Source organism: Orcinus orca, chromosome 14 (genome assembly GCF_937001465.1).
Source record: "Orcinus orca chromosome 14, mOrcOrc1.1, whole genome shotgun sequence".
NCBI lineage: Eukaryota > Metazoa > Chordata > Mammalia > Artiodactyla > Delphinidae > Orcinus > Orcinus orca.
Window position 1 is genome coordinate 28,885,699 of NC_064572.1, and position 14,071 is coordinate 28,899,769.

Below are 14,071 nucleotides of genomic sequence, written 5' to 3' on the forward strand. Positions count from 1 at the left end.
TTCAAATATGCAATACAGTATGATTAACTGTAGTCACCATGCTGTAGATTACATCCCCATGACTTATTTGTGGCTGGAAGTCTGTACCTTTTGGCCTCCTTCACCCATCTCACTGACCCCCAACCCCTGCCAATTTGTTCTCTGTATTTATGAGTTTGGCTTTGGACGAGAAGAGTCCGTATATAAATAAGATCATGTGGTGTCTGTCTTTGTCTGTCTGACTTATTTCACTTACCATAACATCCTTAAGGTCCATCCATGCTGTTGCAAATGGCAAGATTTCCTTCTTCTTTATGGCTGAATAATAATTATAAATATATATATATGTTTGTATATCTATCATCTATCTATAATTTTCTTAATTTTCTTTATCCATTCATCCATCAATGGACACTTAGGTTGTTTCTGCATCTTGGCTCTTGTAAATAATGCTGCAATGAACATGGGGGTGCAGATACCTTTTCAAGTTAGTGTTTTTGTTTTCTTTGGACAAATACACAGAAGTGGAATTACTGGATTAGACTTTCTTCTTTTTTAATGTAAGCATTTAAGCTTCTCCATTTCTCTAACAATCTTTCTAACTGCATCTCTAAAGTTTTGGTATGAAGTATTTTCATTATTGCCTAGTTTCTTCATATTTTCTAAATTTCCTTATGATTTTTCTTTGACCTGTGAGTTATTTTTTTTTTTATTTTTATTTTTTGCGGTACGCGGGCCTCTCACTGTTGTGGCCTCTCCCGTTGCGGAGCACAGGCTCCGGACGCGCAGGCTCAGCGTCCATGGCTCACGGGCCCAGCCGCTCCGCGGCATGTGGCATCTTCCCGGACCGGGGCATGAACCCGCATCCCCTGCATCGGCAGGCAGACTCTCAACCACTGCGCCACCAGGGAAGCCCTTGAGTTATTTTTTTAAGTGTGCTTTTTACATTTTGAAGAAAATGGAGTTTTATTTATTTATTTAATTTTTGGCTGTATTGGGTCTTTGTTGCTGCACGCGGGCTTTCTAGTTGCAGTGAGCAGGGGCTACTCTTCATTGCAGTGCGCGGGCTTCTCATTGTGGTGGCTTCTCTTGTTGCAGAGCATGGGCTCCTGGCACACAGGCTTCAGTAGTTGTAGCGCACGGGCTTATTTGCTCTGCGGCATGTGGGATCATCCCAGACCAGGGCTCGAACCCGTGTCCCCTGCATTGGCAGGTGGATTCTTAACCACTGCACCACCAGGGAAGTCCGAAAATGGAGTTTTAAATACTATCTTTCGGTTATTGATTTCTAACATAGTTGCATTGTAGTCAGAACATGTTGCCTATATGACAGCCATTCTTTGATGGTTGTTGAAATTTTCTCTGTGGTCTACTGAATGTTAAGTTTTTGTAAACGTTCCTATGTATTTGAGAAGAATATCTGTTTGGTAATTTTTGGTTGCAGGGTTCTATGTTCAAATCTATGGTTTGTCGATATATTAATTACTGAGAGAATCATTAAAATCTCCCACTGTGAAGACATTCAACATCTGTAGATTTCTCCCTGCAGCTAGAGTTCTGTCAACTTTTGCTTTAGGTTTTGAGGCTGTTTTATGAAACAAGTGTAGTATCATTTTGCCTTCTTGGTGAATTGAACTGTTTGTGTAGTGACCCTTTTAATTCCAAGTAATGTTTTTAGCCACAGTATCAATTTTGTCTCATATTAATAGAGCTATCCCAACTTTTTTTTTACTATTGCTATTTTAGACTGTGGTAGATTACACATAACATAAAATTTACTATCTTAATCATTTTTAACTGTACCGACTTTTTTTTTTTTTTTTTTTTTTTTTTTGCGGTACGCGGGCCTCTCACTGTTGTGGCCTCTCCCGTTGCGGAGCACAGGCTCCGGACACGCAGGTTCAGTGGCCATGGCTCAAGGGCCCAGCCGCTCCGCGGCATGTGGGATCTTCCCAGACCGGGGCACGAACCCGTGTCTCCTGCTTCAGCAGGTGGACTCTCAACCGCTGCGACACCAGGGAAGCCCCCGACTTTCTTTTGATTAGTACTCACTGTGGGGATCTATCTTACTTTCAAACTCCTTGTGTTCTTATGTTTTAAGTGGGTCTCTGTTAAACATAATTAGATTTTGTTTTGTCATCCAATCTGAGTAACTACATAACCGCATTAAGTCCATTTACATTTATTGTGATTATTGTTCTGTTAGAGTTTATTTCTGCCATCATGTGTTATGTTTTTTCATTGTCCTGCTTCTTCTTTGCTTCCCTTTCTGCACTCCTTTCCTGCCTTCTTTTATGATAGATTGACTAAACTTTTTAAAAAGTACATTCTTTTCCCTCTCATGGCTTAGATCTTAGAATCTTTCTGATTCTTTAGTAGTTACCCATAAAAATGCTAACATGCATTCTTCTCAAGATCTAACATTCTTTACTGTTATTCTCCTTTCCAGGGATACTTAGTATGCTGTTATCTAAAATCACCCTTTCTCTTTCTGAGGGTTATTTTTTCTGGTATTTTAGTTCTAGCTTACTTTTCCTCTACTGAATTAGTCATTGGTACTATTACTTGATACAGTCAATGTTTGTTTATATTTACCTACACATTTACCAATTTCTTTTCTCATTATTCTCTGGGCTTCCTTTGGGGATAATTCTCCTTTTTCTTAAAGTGCACGCATTAGAAGGGCGTCAGTGGGTGTCTCTGGTGGTACACACTCTCAGTTTCTGTTTGCCTGAAACGTCTTTGTTGCGCCCTTGTTTTTGAATCATAATTTCATCTGACTGACACTTTGAAGTTATTGCTGGTTGACATCTCTCAACACTTTGAAGTTACTTCACTGTTTCTGGCTTCCATTGTTGCTGTTGTTTAATTGTCATTACTTTTATAGAGAATTTGTGGTTTTGGGTTGGGGAAGTACTGTTTTTAAGATCTTTTCATTTTTGATTTTCTGAAATTGTACAACAAAGTATGTATCCAGATAAGAATTGCTTTTATCTTGTTTGGGATTTGTTCTTCCTGTACCTGAGGATTCACATCTTTCATCATTCTGGAAAATGATGAAAACATCTTGGCCATTATCCCTTCATATATTCCATCTCCCTCATTCTCTCTCTCTCTCTTTTTTTTTTTTTTTTTTTGCGGTACGTGGATCTCTCACTGTTGTGGCCTCTCCTGTTGCGGAGCAAAGGCTCCGGACGCGCAGGCTCAGCGGCCATGGCTCACGGGCCCAGCCGCTTCGCGGCATGTGGGATCTTCCCAGACCGGGGCACAAACCCGTGTCCCTTGCATCGGCAGGCGGACTGTCAACCACTGTGCTACCAGGGAAGCCCCCATTCTCTCCATTTTTGACTTTTGCAATTAGCAATATAATAGGCCTTCTCACTGTCTCTTCCTGGTCTGTTATACTCTTTCTTGTCTACTTTTTGTCTCTCTGTACTGTGTTCTCATTATTTTTCTCTAGTTCTTTGTTTCAGTTCACTGATTCTTGCTTTAGCTTTGTCTAATGTGCTATTTAATCCATCCATTGAGTTTCAAATTAGGTAATACATTTACCAAGATTCAAAAATCAAAACAATATAAAAAGATATATAGTGATTAAACTCCTTCCTGCTCCTTTACCCACCTGCCCCCGCTCTAACTTACCTCCACAGGTGCCACTTTTTTCCTTTTCTTTTTTCTTATTTTTAGTTTCTTTGGTGTCTTCTCAGAATTTTTTCACACTGATACAAGCAAATACTAGTAGAAATGTTTTCTTATTTTCTCCCTTTCTCACACAAAAGGAAGCATGTTATACGTCTTGCTTTGTACTTTGATTTTGTTATTAAATAGTATAGTTTGGAGATATTTACATATCAGCACATAGTTTCCTCATTCTTTTATTTTTAAACACTTGCATAGTATTTTATTATATGGATGAACAATAACTTATTTGACCAGCCTCCTACTGATGGACATTTGAGTTGTTTACAGTCTTTTTCTCTTACAAACAATGCTGCAGTGAATAACCTTGTACATATCTTATTTTGGATATGTGCAGGTGTATCTGTGTATAAATTTCCAGAGGTTGAATTGCTGGGTCAGAACCTTATATATGTTCAATTTTGTTATAAACTACATGTATACATGCACACATGCATACACATATACATATATATCTATACATATGTTACACATATACATATAGAATAGATATATACATACATATGTACATATATACAAATATATACCCTCCATAGGGCTGGCATCAGTTTTCACTCCTACAGCAATGCATGAGTGGACCCGTTTTCCTTAGCCTTATCTACGGAGTATGTGGTCAAACTTCCAGATTTTTGTCTAGTTCATTTTTACTTTCAATGATTTATTATTTACTTATAAACTCTCTGTTTCATTCTGTTCCAACTTTTGTGATTATGTTTTCTATTCCTTTAAAAAAGTTTAGAAACGTTCAAACATACTCATTTAAAATTTTATGTCTAGTCATGCCAATACCTGTAACCCTTGGTGTATCAAATCCTTTATGTTGTTATATCAGCTGACTCCCCCCTCTTAGTGGCTTGTATCCTTGAGCGTTTTGCTTGTAAGTTTAGATTGTGAGCTCATGCTTGATTGCCTTTATTTGTGGGAATCCCACAAAGCCTGGGTTGAGAAATTCCTCCGAAGTAGGTTTGCTTTGGTTTTATGAGGCACCTCCCAGTGTTACCAACCCATCTATTTGTATTAATTTTTCGGCTTGGCATATTCTAACCCATACATGTGGTGTAAATTTGAACCTCAAATGAAGGGGGAGGGGTAGGTCTGTGGTTATGATGTTTTAGGAGAGATTTTGTCCTTCCACTTAGATTTGAGAGTGAGACAAACAAATATCTTTCTTGACTCCCTTTCCCAATAAATACTTTCTTTTTATAGTCTCCCCTTTCATTGACATTATTAACCCTTTGAGCATTTATTTAGGTTTTATGTGGGATGATCTCAGCTTCATTTCCCCTACCCCACCCCCGTCCTTAAGACATGATTGCCTTTTACTCCTCTGGTCATTATAACTTGGGCTCTGGTTTTCCTGGATAGGCACATGCCCTCAGGGCATCCATGGCTGGGCTGCCTGCTTTCCTCCCTAGTTATTACTTCTTTGGTTTTGGCTCCTTGGGATTTCTCTTACTTATTTTAAATCTCATCTATGTTTTCTGATACATGTCACTATATTTAATTTGACCTTTCTAGGTGTTTTGCAGCAGGGGAGATTTTAAGGATAATTATTCTATAGTATTTGATCTCACAAATATTATTCATTCAATAAATGTTTTATTCATATTTATTCAAATATTCCTATTATTCAAATAAAATAGCACCTACTATGTGCTAGACTATTTTATTCTATTTATTCTATTTTATTCCAAAAGATTCAAAAGCCTCTGATAAGTATAGCAACCACCAGCGAATTCATACACCATTAAATTAATGGAAAGTTTTTCCTGTTTTAACAAAGAGATCTAAGGATGGTGGATGCTGACGTTTTCATGTGAAATCAACCCAACTTGGACAGCACTGAGAGGGCATTTGTAACACCCTTGCTTTGAGGTTCACCCCACCGCATTAATATCTACTGAGAAGTCTCTATTAATAAAACAGGAATCTAGAATGCTAATGTGTCCATCATAGAAATGAGTAGTAGAAGTAGAATCTCCTGCTTTTTTTTTTTATCAATAGAGATAATGAGGGTTGCTGTAAGGATATAGTACTGTGGGAATCTTTCAGAGTGCTGGAACTACAAAGACATCAGGCTCCTCCCTCTCTCCTGTCCTTTCTGTATTTCTCTTTCAGACTTTGCAGTCTTTCGTCTCCTCTTCTTTCTCTGCTCCGTTCTTCACTTTTCACTAGGTGCCTTCTTGGGTCACTCATTTGCTTCAATGGTCCCTTCATGGCTGTTTAAACATGGCAGCCCAGCCTTCCCAGTTGGCTCCCATGGCTCACTCTTTTGATTTTGTATAGCATGGACTTCACAGTTTACAAAGACTGTCACATACGTTATTGAATGTACCCCTAACAATGTTGTGACATAAGCAGAATGTTGTTATTCCTAATTATTTTATTTAATGAAAGACTGAGACCCAGCGAGAAGTACTTGCCCAGCATTACACAGCCAACAAGTGACAGAGCAGGGACCAAACCCAGGTTTTATGGCTCAAGGCTGGGTCTTTCTCAGAAGCCCAGTTCACCTACAGCTGCCTAGTAAGTCCACATCCAAGTGAAATTCCAACGTCTAGAAAAATTGGATTTCTAACTGATCAGTGAGCTCCCGATTTGCTGATATTTCTATTAAAGAACAGTAGGTCTGGGATTTCTCTGTGAGAGTGGTGGCCTCAGATTATAGAGTTTAGAAAATTGATGTGGGTTTTGTGAATGTCTTGAGGGCCATGCTTGGCCATGTCTGGGAGTTTTGTAATGGGTTACTAGTGGCCAAGGGCTTGTGAAAATTTAAACGTCTCACTGAGCTTAAAGCTGAATGGAAAAAAAAAAAAAAGAAGCTCTGAGTAAGAGTCTGACTAATGGCTCTTTGGAAGAAATAGAGCAGTGTAGGAGACTTTTCCATGTGCCTTTCAGCTAGAAAAGTTTTGTCTTAAAACCCTGAAGCCTTATGCATTTGACCAGCACAAAGTACTGTGCACATTCATCTATTGTAACTCACCCATGCAGTCTTTACTGACCACCTACTATGTGCTAGGTGCTGATGATTACAGAGCCACACAAGATAGGATTCTATCTTTAATGGGGACTACAGTCCGGAGAAGTTTTAGCACCGTGGCTGAGTTTATAGTCTTGGGAGCCAGACTGCCTGGTCAAAATCACTGCTGTAGCCCAACTAACAATCAACCTTGGATAAGTATCTAATCTCTTTAAGCCTCAGTGTCCTCATATGTAAAATAAGGCCAATAATTGTACCTATCCCACTATGCCTATAACTCAGAGTATTGCTGTGGAGATTAAAAGGTAATGTATGTACAGGGCTTAGCACAGAGTAAAAGATCTAAATAAAAGGTAGGTCATTGGCATAAAATTTTAAAGGGGGTTTGGGATATGTGGCTTAGAAATGAGGAGCTTCAGTGGTCCAGAGTAGTGGTTTTAGGTTCAGTTAACCCACTGATGTCACAGGACTCAGACGCTCTTGACGGATTGGTAGGTGGCAGACATGGCGCATTGGTAGGTGGCAGACATGGTTTTCAGGGGGCGGGATAGCAGGAGCAATGGCATGGAGGCAGGAAAGAGAGAGACCCACATCAAGGAAATAGCTTGTGTTTATGAGTAGGACTAGTATGTAGGAAAAATGGGTAGGTATTAATGATTATAATTATTATAAATATCCCATATTTAACACTATCTGCCAGGCACCTTGAGAAGTGCTTTAAAATTATGATGTAAATTAATCCTCCCAGTAGCACATGAAATCTCCCCATGAAACGTTGAAAGTTGCCAGCCAAATATCCCTTTTAGGACAAAGCCCTACACTGAGGAGAAATGGCTGGGAGTGGAATCCAAACCAAACAGGACAGTGAGGAACCAAGTAAAGAGAAGATCCAGATGAAAGTAGGGGAGTGTAACAGGAAGCAGTTCTCAAACTCCTCCGAAGCCACATCTTAAAGCCATTTTCCAGTACAACAGAAGGGGGAGCCCTAGAGCCATGAATCTTGGCCAAGAAATCTGCCCATTCTTCCTATTCAGGAGTACAGGGAAACCTACCTCACTTAAACACGGGCAACAGAAAAGAGTTGAGGGAAGGAAGCCAGCCCCACTCAGTGTTCTAATAAGAAAAGGGACTAATGAGCATAAACATGTCCTCAGACAATGAGGTTCTCTGGAAAGACATGCCTACAAAACAAATGACATTTTTACTTTAATATTTCAAAATGAGCTAAAAGAATTTTTTTGAAAAATGACTGAAATTAAAGCATAACACAGGATGATAAAAATTCATAAATGAGGGGCTTCCCTGGTGGCGCAGTGGTTGAGAGTCCGCCTGCTGATGCAGGGGACACGGGTTCGTGCCCCGGTCCGGGAAGATCCCACATGCCGCGGAGCGGCTGGGCCCGTGAGCCACGGCCGCTGAGCCTGCGCGTCCGGAGCCTGTGCTCCGCAAGGGGAGAGGCCACAACAGTGAGAGGCCCGTGTACCGCAAAAAAAAAAAAAAAAAAAAAATTCATAAATGAGATAATTGGACAAAAGGAAGACTTGAAAAGAGTTCACGTAGAATTTAGTAAGGAGAAACTATTTTTCTTTTCTAAAAAGAAAAACCACCTCAGAAATGAAAACTAGAGTGAATACCAGAGTGAATAAATAACACAAATAATATCATAAGGGAAATAGAAGATGAAAAGAAGGAAAAAGAAATAAAAATAAACTGGAGAATGGGGGGAGAAAAGATATGAGAGAAAATGATAGGTACGGAAGAGAAGATCCAGCCTGTATGTAAGAGAGCATCTTCTTTTAAGGGCACATTGAACATTTCTCTAAATTGTTTATCTATTGGGCCATAAAATAAGCCTCAAAAGTGGAATCAATTTCAATGGATTGAAAGTTTACAGAGAATGCTCTGTTATCTAATGGATTTAGCTAGAAATCAATAACAAGAACAAAAGAAAATCCCAAGATGTTTGGAAATCAGCCAATATCTTTCAATATGACCCTAAGACAAAGAGTAAATTAGAAAATACTTTGAACTGGATGATAATAAAAATATAAAATGCTAAAATATGTGGGATGTGACAAAAGTCAAGCTTCGAGGGAAATTTATAGTCATAAATGCATATATTAGAAAAGGAGAAAGATTTACTATCAATAATTAAAGTATCTCAAGATGCAAAAAAGGGCAACAGATTAAATCTGAACAGTGTAGGAAGGAAATAATAAAGAGAAGAAATTAATGAAACAGAAAGCAGATATACCGTAAAGAAAAATCAATAGGCATAGTTGTTTTTTTTTAAAGACAAATAAAATTTATTAACCTTTAGCAAGACATATAGAAAAAGAGAGAGAAGGCACAAATTAAAAAGATCAGGGAAAAAAAAGATCAGGAATGAAAAAGGTGATATCAGTACAGAGCCTACAAACATTAAAAAGATCATTAGATATTATGGACAATTTCATGCCAATAATTTTGACAATTTAGGTAAAATCAATATTTTCTTAAAACCATAGCTTACCGAAACTAACATGGAAAGAAACAAAAAATCAGAATAAGCCCATACCTAAAAATAAATGCTTTTCCTTTTTAAAATTAAGATTTGTGTACCATAAAAGTCACCCTTTTAAAGTGTAAAATTTAGTGGCATTAAGTACATGCATAGTGTAGTGCAACCATTACCACTGTCAGTTCTAGAACATTTTCCTTACCCCCAAAAGAAGCCCATATCCAGCAACTAATCCACTTTCTCTCTCTGTGGGTTTGCCTATTCTGGAAATTTCATATACATGGAATCATATGATATATATATGTGACCTTGTGTGTCTGGATGCCTTCACTTAGCATAAGGCTTTCAAAATTTATCCATGTTGTAGCATTTATCAGTACTCTATTCTTTTCATCTCTGAATAATATTCCATTGTATAGTTATACCACATTTTGTTTACCAATTATCAGGTGATGGGTTGTTTCCATTTTTTGACTATCATGCACAACGGGGCTATGAGTATTCATACACAAGTTTTTGCGCGGACATACATTTTCATTTCTTTGAGGTATATACCTAGGAGTGGAATTGCTGGGTCACGTGGTGACTCTAGGTTTAACTTTTTGAGAAATTGCCATCTGCACGTGGGAAGTGGCATCTCGTTGTGGTTCTGATTTGCATTTCCGTAAGGACTAATGATGTTGAACATCTTTTCATGTGTTTATTGGTCATTTTGTATATCTTCTGTGGAGTAATGTCTATTCAGATACTTTGCCCATTTAAAAATTGAGTTATTTGTCTTACTGTTGAGTTGTAAATTTCTTTTATATATTCTGGATATTAGACCCTTTTCAGATATATGATTTGCAAAAATTTACCCCTGCTCTGTGGGTTGTCTTTTTCACTTTCTTTTTTTTTTTTTTTTTTTTTTGTGGCATGTGGGCCCTCACTGTTGTGGCCTCTCCCGTTGCAGAGCACAGGCTCCGGACGCACAGGCCCAGAGGCCATGGCTCATGGGCCCAGCCGCTCTGCGGCATGTGGGATCTTCCCGGACCGGGGCACGAACCCATGTCGCCTGCATTGGCAGGCGGACTCTCAACCACTGCGCCACCAGGGAAGCCCTTTTTCACTTTCTTGATATTGTTCTTTGAAGCACAAAAGTTTTTAATTTTGATAAATTTCAGTTTATTTATTTTTTTCTTTTGTTGCTTATGTTTTTGGTGTCAAATCTAAGAAACAATAGCCTAACACAAGGCAGGATTGCCTAATCCATGAGGATTTATACCTAAATTTTCTTCTATAAGTTTTGTAATATTAGATTTTAGCTTTAGGTCTTTGATCCACTTTTTTTTTCAGGTGATAAATTAATTTTTTAAAAATATCCTAAGAAAATCTCCAATATTAGAAAGAAAAACACAACTGCTATCAATGATAAACATTATCATGAGAAGACATCAGTATGGATATGGAAAATCTACTCCTAAAGCATACAGAGTACAGTCTGAGTGAAGTTGTAATGGTGGAATAAATAGAACTCCTGCTTGCTATTATGTTTTCCTTTCAACTTTATTGAGAAATAATTGACATATCTTGTAAGTTTAAGGTGTAGGTACTGCATGATTTGACTTACCTATGTTGTGAAATGATTACCACAGTAAGTTTAGTTCACATCCTTTGATCCATTTTGAGTTAATTTTATATATGATGTGAAGTGAAGGTCCACCTTCATTATTTTTCCCTGTATGTATAGCAAGTATGTATTCCCAGACCATTTGTTGAAAAGACTAATTTTTCCCCACTGAATGGTCTTGGCACACTTGTTCAAAATCAATTGGCTATAAAAGCATGTGTTTAGGGAATTCCCTGGCAGTCCTGTGGTTAGGACTCCGGGCTTTCATTGACGAGGGTGTGGGTTCAATCCCAGATCAGGGAACTAAGATCCTGCATGCCACAGAGCGTGGCCAAAAAGCCATGCATTTATTTCTGGGTCCTCAGTTTTATTTCACTGATATACCTCTATCTTATGCCACACATAAGAACCTTATGAAGGTCATTCTGAAGGGGCAAGACCTCCAGTTACCAGGAGTGTTTTATTTCCACCATCAAGCTTCTATTCTGTCTGCATGCACTGGCCTTGGAGTCAACTTATCCTCTCCTGTGGCTTCCATTGCCACCCCAGAGGCTGATGATACTCGGATTTCTCCCCAGCCCAGGGATCTGGGGTGGGTTCCATGGGCTGAGTTCCAGAAACCTCAAACCTTTGTTCCAAGAAACTCTTCCCTTTCCCTTCTGAACTTCTCTTCCCCATTTCAGGGGGTGATTCCCACCTGCTCCCAGTTACCAAGACAAGAACCAGTGGGATCATCTTTATTTGCTCCTTGTCCCTCCAGCCCCTTCCCTCAATCCATCAACAGCTGTGTCTATTCATCCAGCCTCTTGGGTTTGCGTACCCTTTCCTAGACCTGCAGCCGGTAGGGTCAGGCCTCTTCATGTCACCCATGGCCTGTTGCACAGACCCTCATGTGCTCAGATCCTCTTCTGTAGAACAGGTTCATTCCCTGTCCAACCACCTTCCGTGCCTCCCTATCAAGTAAGGGATAAACATCCAACTTGGGAAGGGAGCCAAGTAGGAGCTAGGCATCTGGAGGGTATAGAATCATGCAAGCAAAGGAGCTGGCAGTGAGGGGAGGGTGCATACTGTGGTATTGGAGGATTAAAGTTCAAATTTAAAAGTATTGTTTTGAGCATCTATTGGGGCAGACACTGTGTTAAGCACTTAATGTGCATTATCTCATTTAATCCTTACGCAAGGTCACGTAGTAGGCAGCAGAGCTGGGGTTTGAACCCAGGTGGGCTCAGTCCAGAACTCCTGCGCTTAACCACCAGATGGCTTCTTTGCAATGTTGCCGGCAGCCAGTCCTGCACGTCGGTAGTGGGGGTAAAGTGCCAAGGAGGAGAGCAATCCTTGCCTGAACAATCTCTCGCCCTCTTCCCCCGCATTTTCTTGTCCTGCTTCTCATTTTGCAGATGAGGAAAGGGAGGCTGAGCGGTCCCTCAGCCAGCGGGAAGCAGAGCTGGGACTGACACAGACCATCCGACCCCAGAGCTTCCTGGAAGTGTGATCCAACATGACGAACGTGGCACTGACCGAGGAGTGGGGAGGCCTGGCTTCCAGGTTGGTGCACTTGTTTATGCATGAACTGGAGGCGATGGGAAAGTGTCCTGAGTGTCCGCCTCTCCATCCGTGCCCAGACTAGCCCTGCCTACTGTTGCGAGGCTGTTGCGAGGCCCAAGGAGCTAGAGCCGGTCAAGTGCTCTAGGGACCGGAAGCACGCTGTGTGTGAAGAAAGGCCGGTGAGCAAACCTCAGGGGTCCTTACTGCTGTCCAGCGATGCTGAGGGAGGAGCGTGTCTGGGTGCCCGGAGAAAAGACTAGACCATGAGGGAGGAGGGTCAGGCTTGAGCTGAAGGTGAGAAAACAACTGTTAATGAGTCATCCTTAACAGAATCATCCTGTTATGAAATGAGCATCCTTCAGAGGTAGTGAGCTCCCACCCCTGGGGAGGGGCAAGCAGCTGCTGGAGGGTGTGCACTGGGGGAGACGGGAGATGAGTCATCTCAGTTCTGAGACCAGTTCATATGGAGATTCTATCTTTCAGAGAGGCTGTGCTTCTCAATGCAAATGGAGTTCTGAGAGTAGACCCTACTATATTTGAAAGTTTATTGTCAACAAGTGGGGAAAATGCTATTTTAGGTTGACCAGCGGATTTTAAAAATTGAAGAATAGTTGATTTACAGTGTTTCAGGTGCACAGCAAGGTGATTTAGTTATACATATATATTTTTTTCAGATTCTTTTACATTATGGGTTATTACAAGATATTGAACTTAGTTCCCTGTGCTATACAGGAGGTCCTTATTGTTTATCTATTTTATATATGGCGGTGTGTATGTGTTAATCCCAAACTCCTAATTTATCTTCCCCCCTTACCCCTTTCCCCTTTGGTAACCATAAGTTTTTATTTTCTATGTACGTGTGAGTCCATTTCTATTTTGTAAATAAGTTAATTTGTATCATTTTTTTTTAGATTCCACATATAAGTGATATCATATGATGTTTGTGTTTCTCTGTCTGACTTGACTTAGTACGATAATCTCTAGGTCCATCCACGTTGCTGCAAACTGCATTATTGTATTCTTTTTTATGGCTGAGTAATATTCCATTGCCTATAGGTACCACATCTTCTTTATCCATTCCTCTGTCAATGGACATTTAGGTTGCTTCCATGTCTTGGCTATTGTAAATAGTGCTGCAATGAACATTGAGGTACACGTATCTTTTTGAATTAGAGTTTCCATCTTTTCTGGATATGGGCCCAGGAGTGGGGTTGCAGGATCATATGGTAACTCCATTTTTAGTTTTTTAAGCAATGTCTGTACTGTTTTCCATAGTGGCTGCACCAATTTACATTCCCACCAACAGTGTAGGAGGGTTCCCTTTTCTCCACACCCCCTCCAGCATTTATTATTTGTAGACTTTTTGATGATAGCTGTTCTGATCGGTGTGTACCAGCAGATTTTTTTGTTTGTCTTCTTTTGGTTTGGGGAAGAGCTAAAAGATAGAATTTATCTTTGGGTTAAAGATGGAGCTTTGGTTAAAAATAAAAACCACTTTTGGGCTTCCCTGGTGGCGCAGTGGTTGAGAGTCCGCCTGCCGATGCAGGGGACACGGGTTTGTGCCCCGGTCCGGGAAGATCCCACATGCCGCGGAGCGGCTGGGCCCGTGAGCCATGGCCGCTGAGCCTGCGCGTCTGGAGCCTGTGCTCCGCAACGGGAGAGGCCACAACAGTGAGAGGCCTGCGTACCGCAAAAAAAACAAAAAACAAAAAACAAAAAACAAAAAATCCACTTTAAAATGGGCCTTTGGAGAAGAGGA

The 14,071-nt window shown here is 40.2% G+C and overlaps 1 protein-coding gene across 1 annotated transcript in view; it reads left to right on the forward strand.

The window, feature by feature from the left end:
- The window catches only part of PALD1 (phosphatase domain containing paladin 1), a 162,773-nt gene extending 150,468 nt beyond the window's left edge, over positions 1-12,305 (forward strand). Inside the window, exon 21 of the mRNA XM_033407556.2 lies at positions 12,165-12,305. The gene's annotated coding sequence lies outside the window, so the exon portion shown is untranslated. The remainder of the gene's footprint in view (positions 1-12,164) is intronic.
- Positions 12,306-14,071: the final 1,766 nt, after the last annotated feature.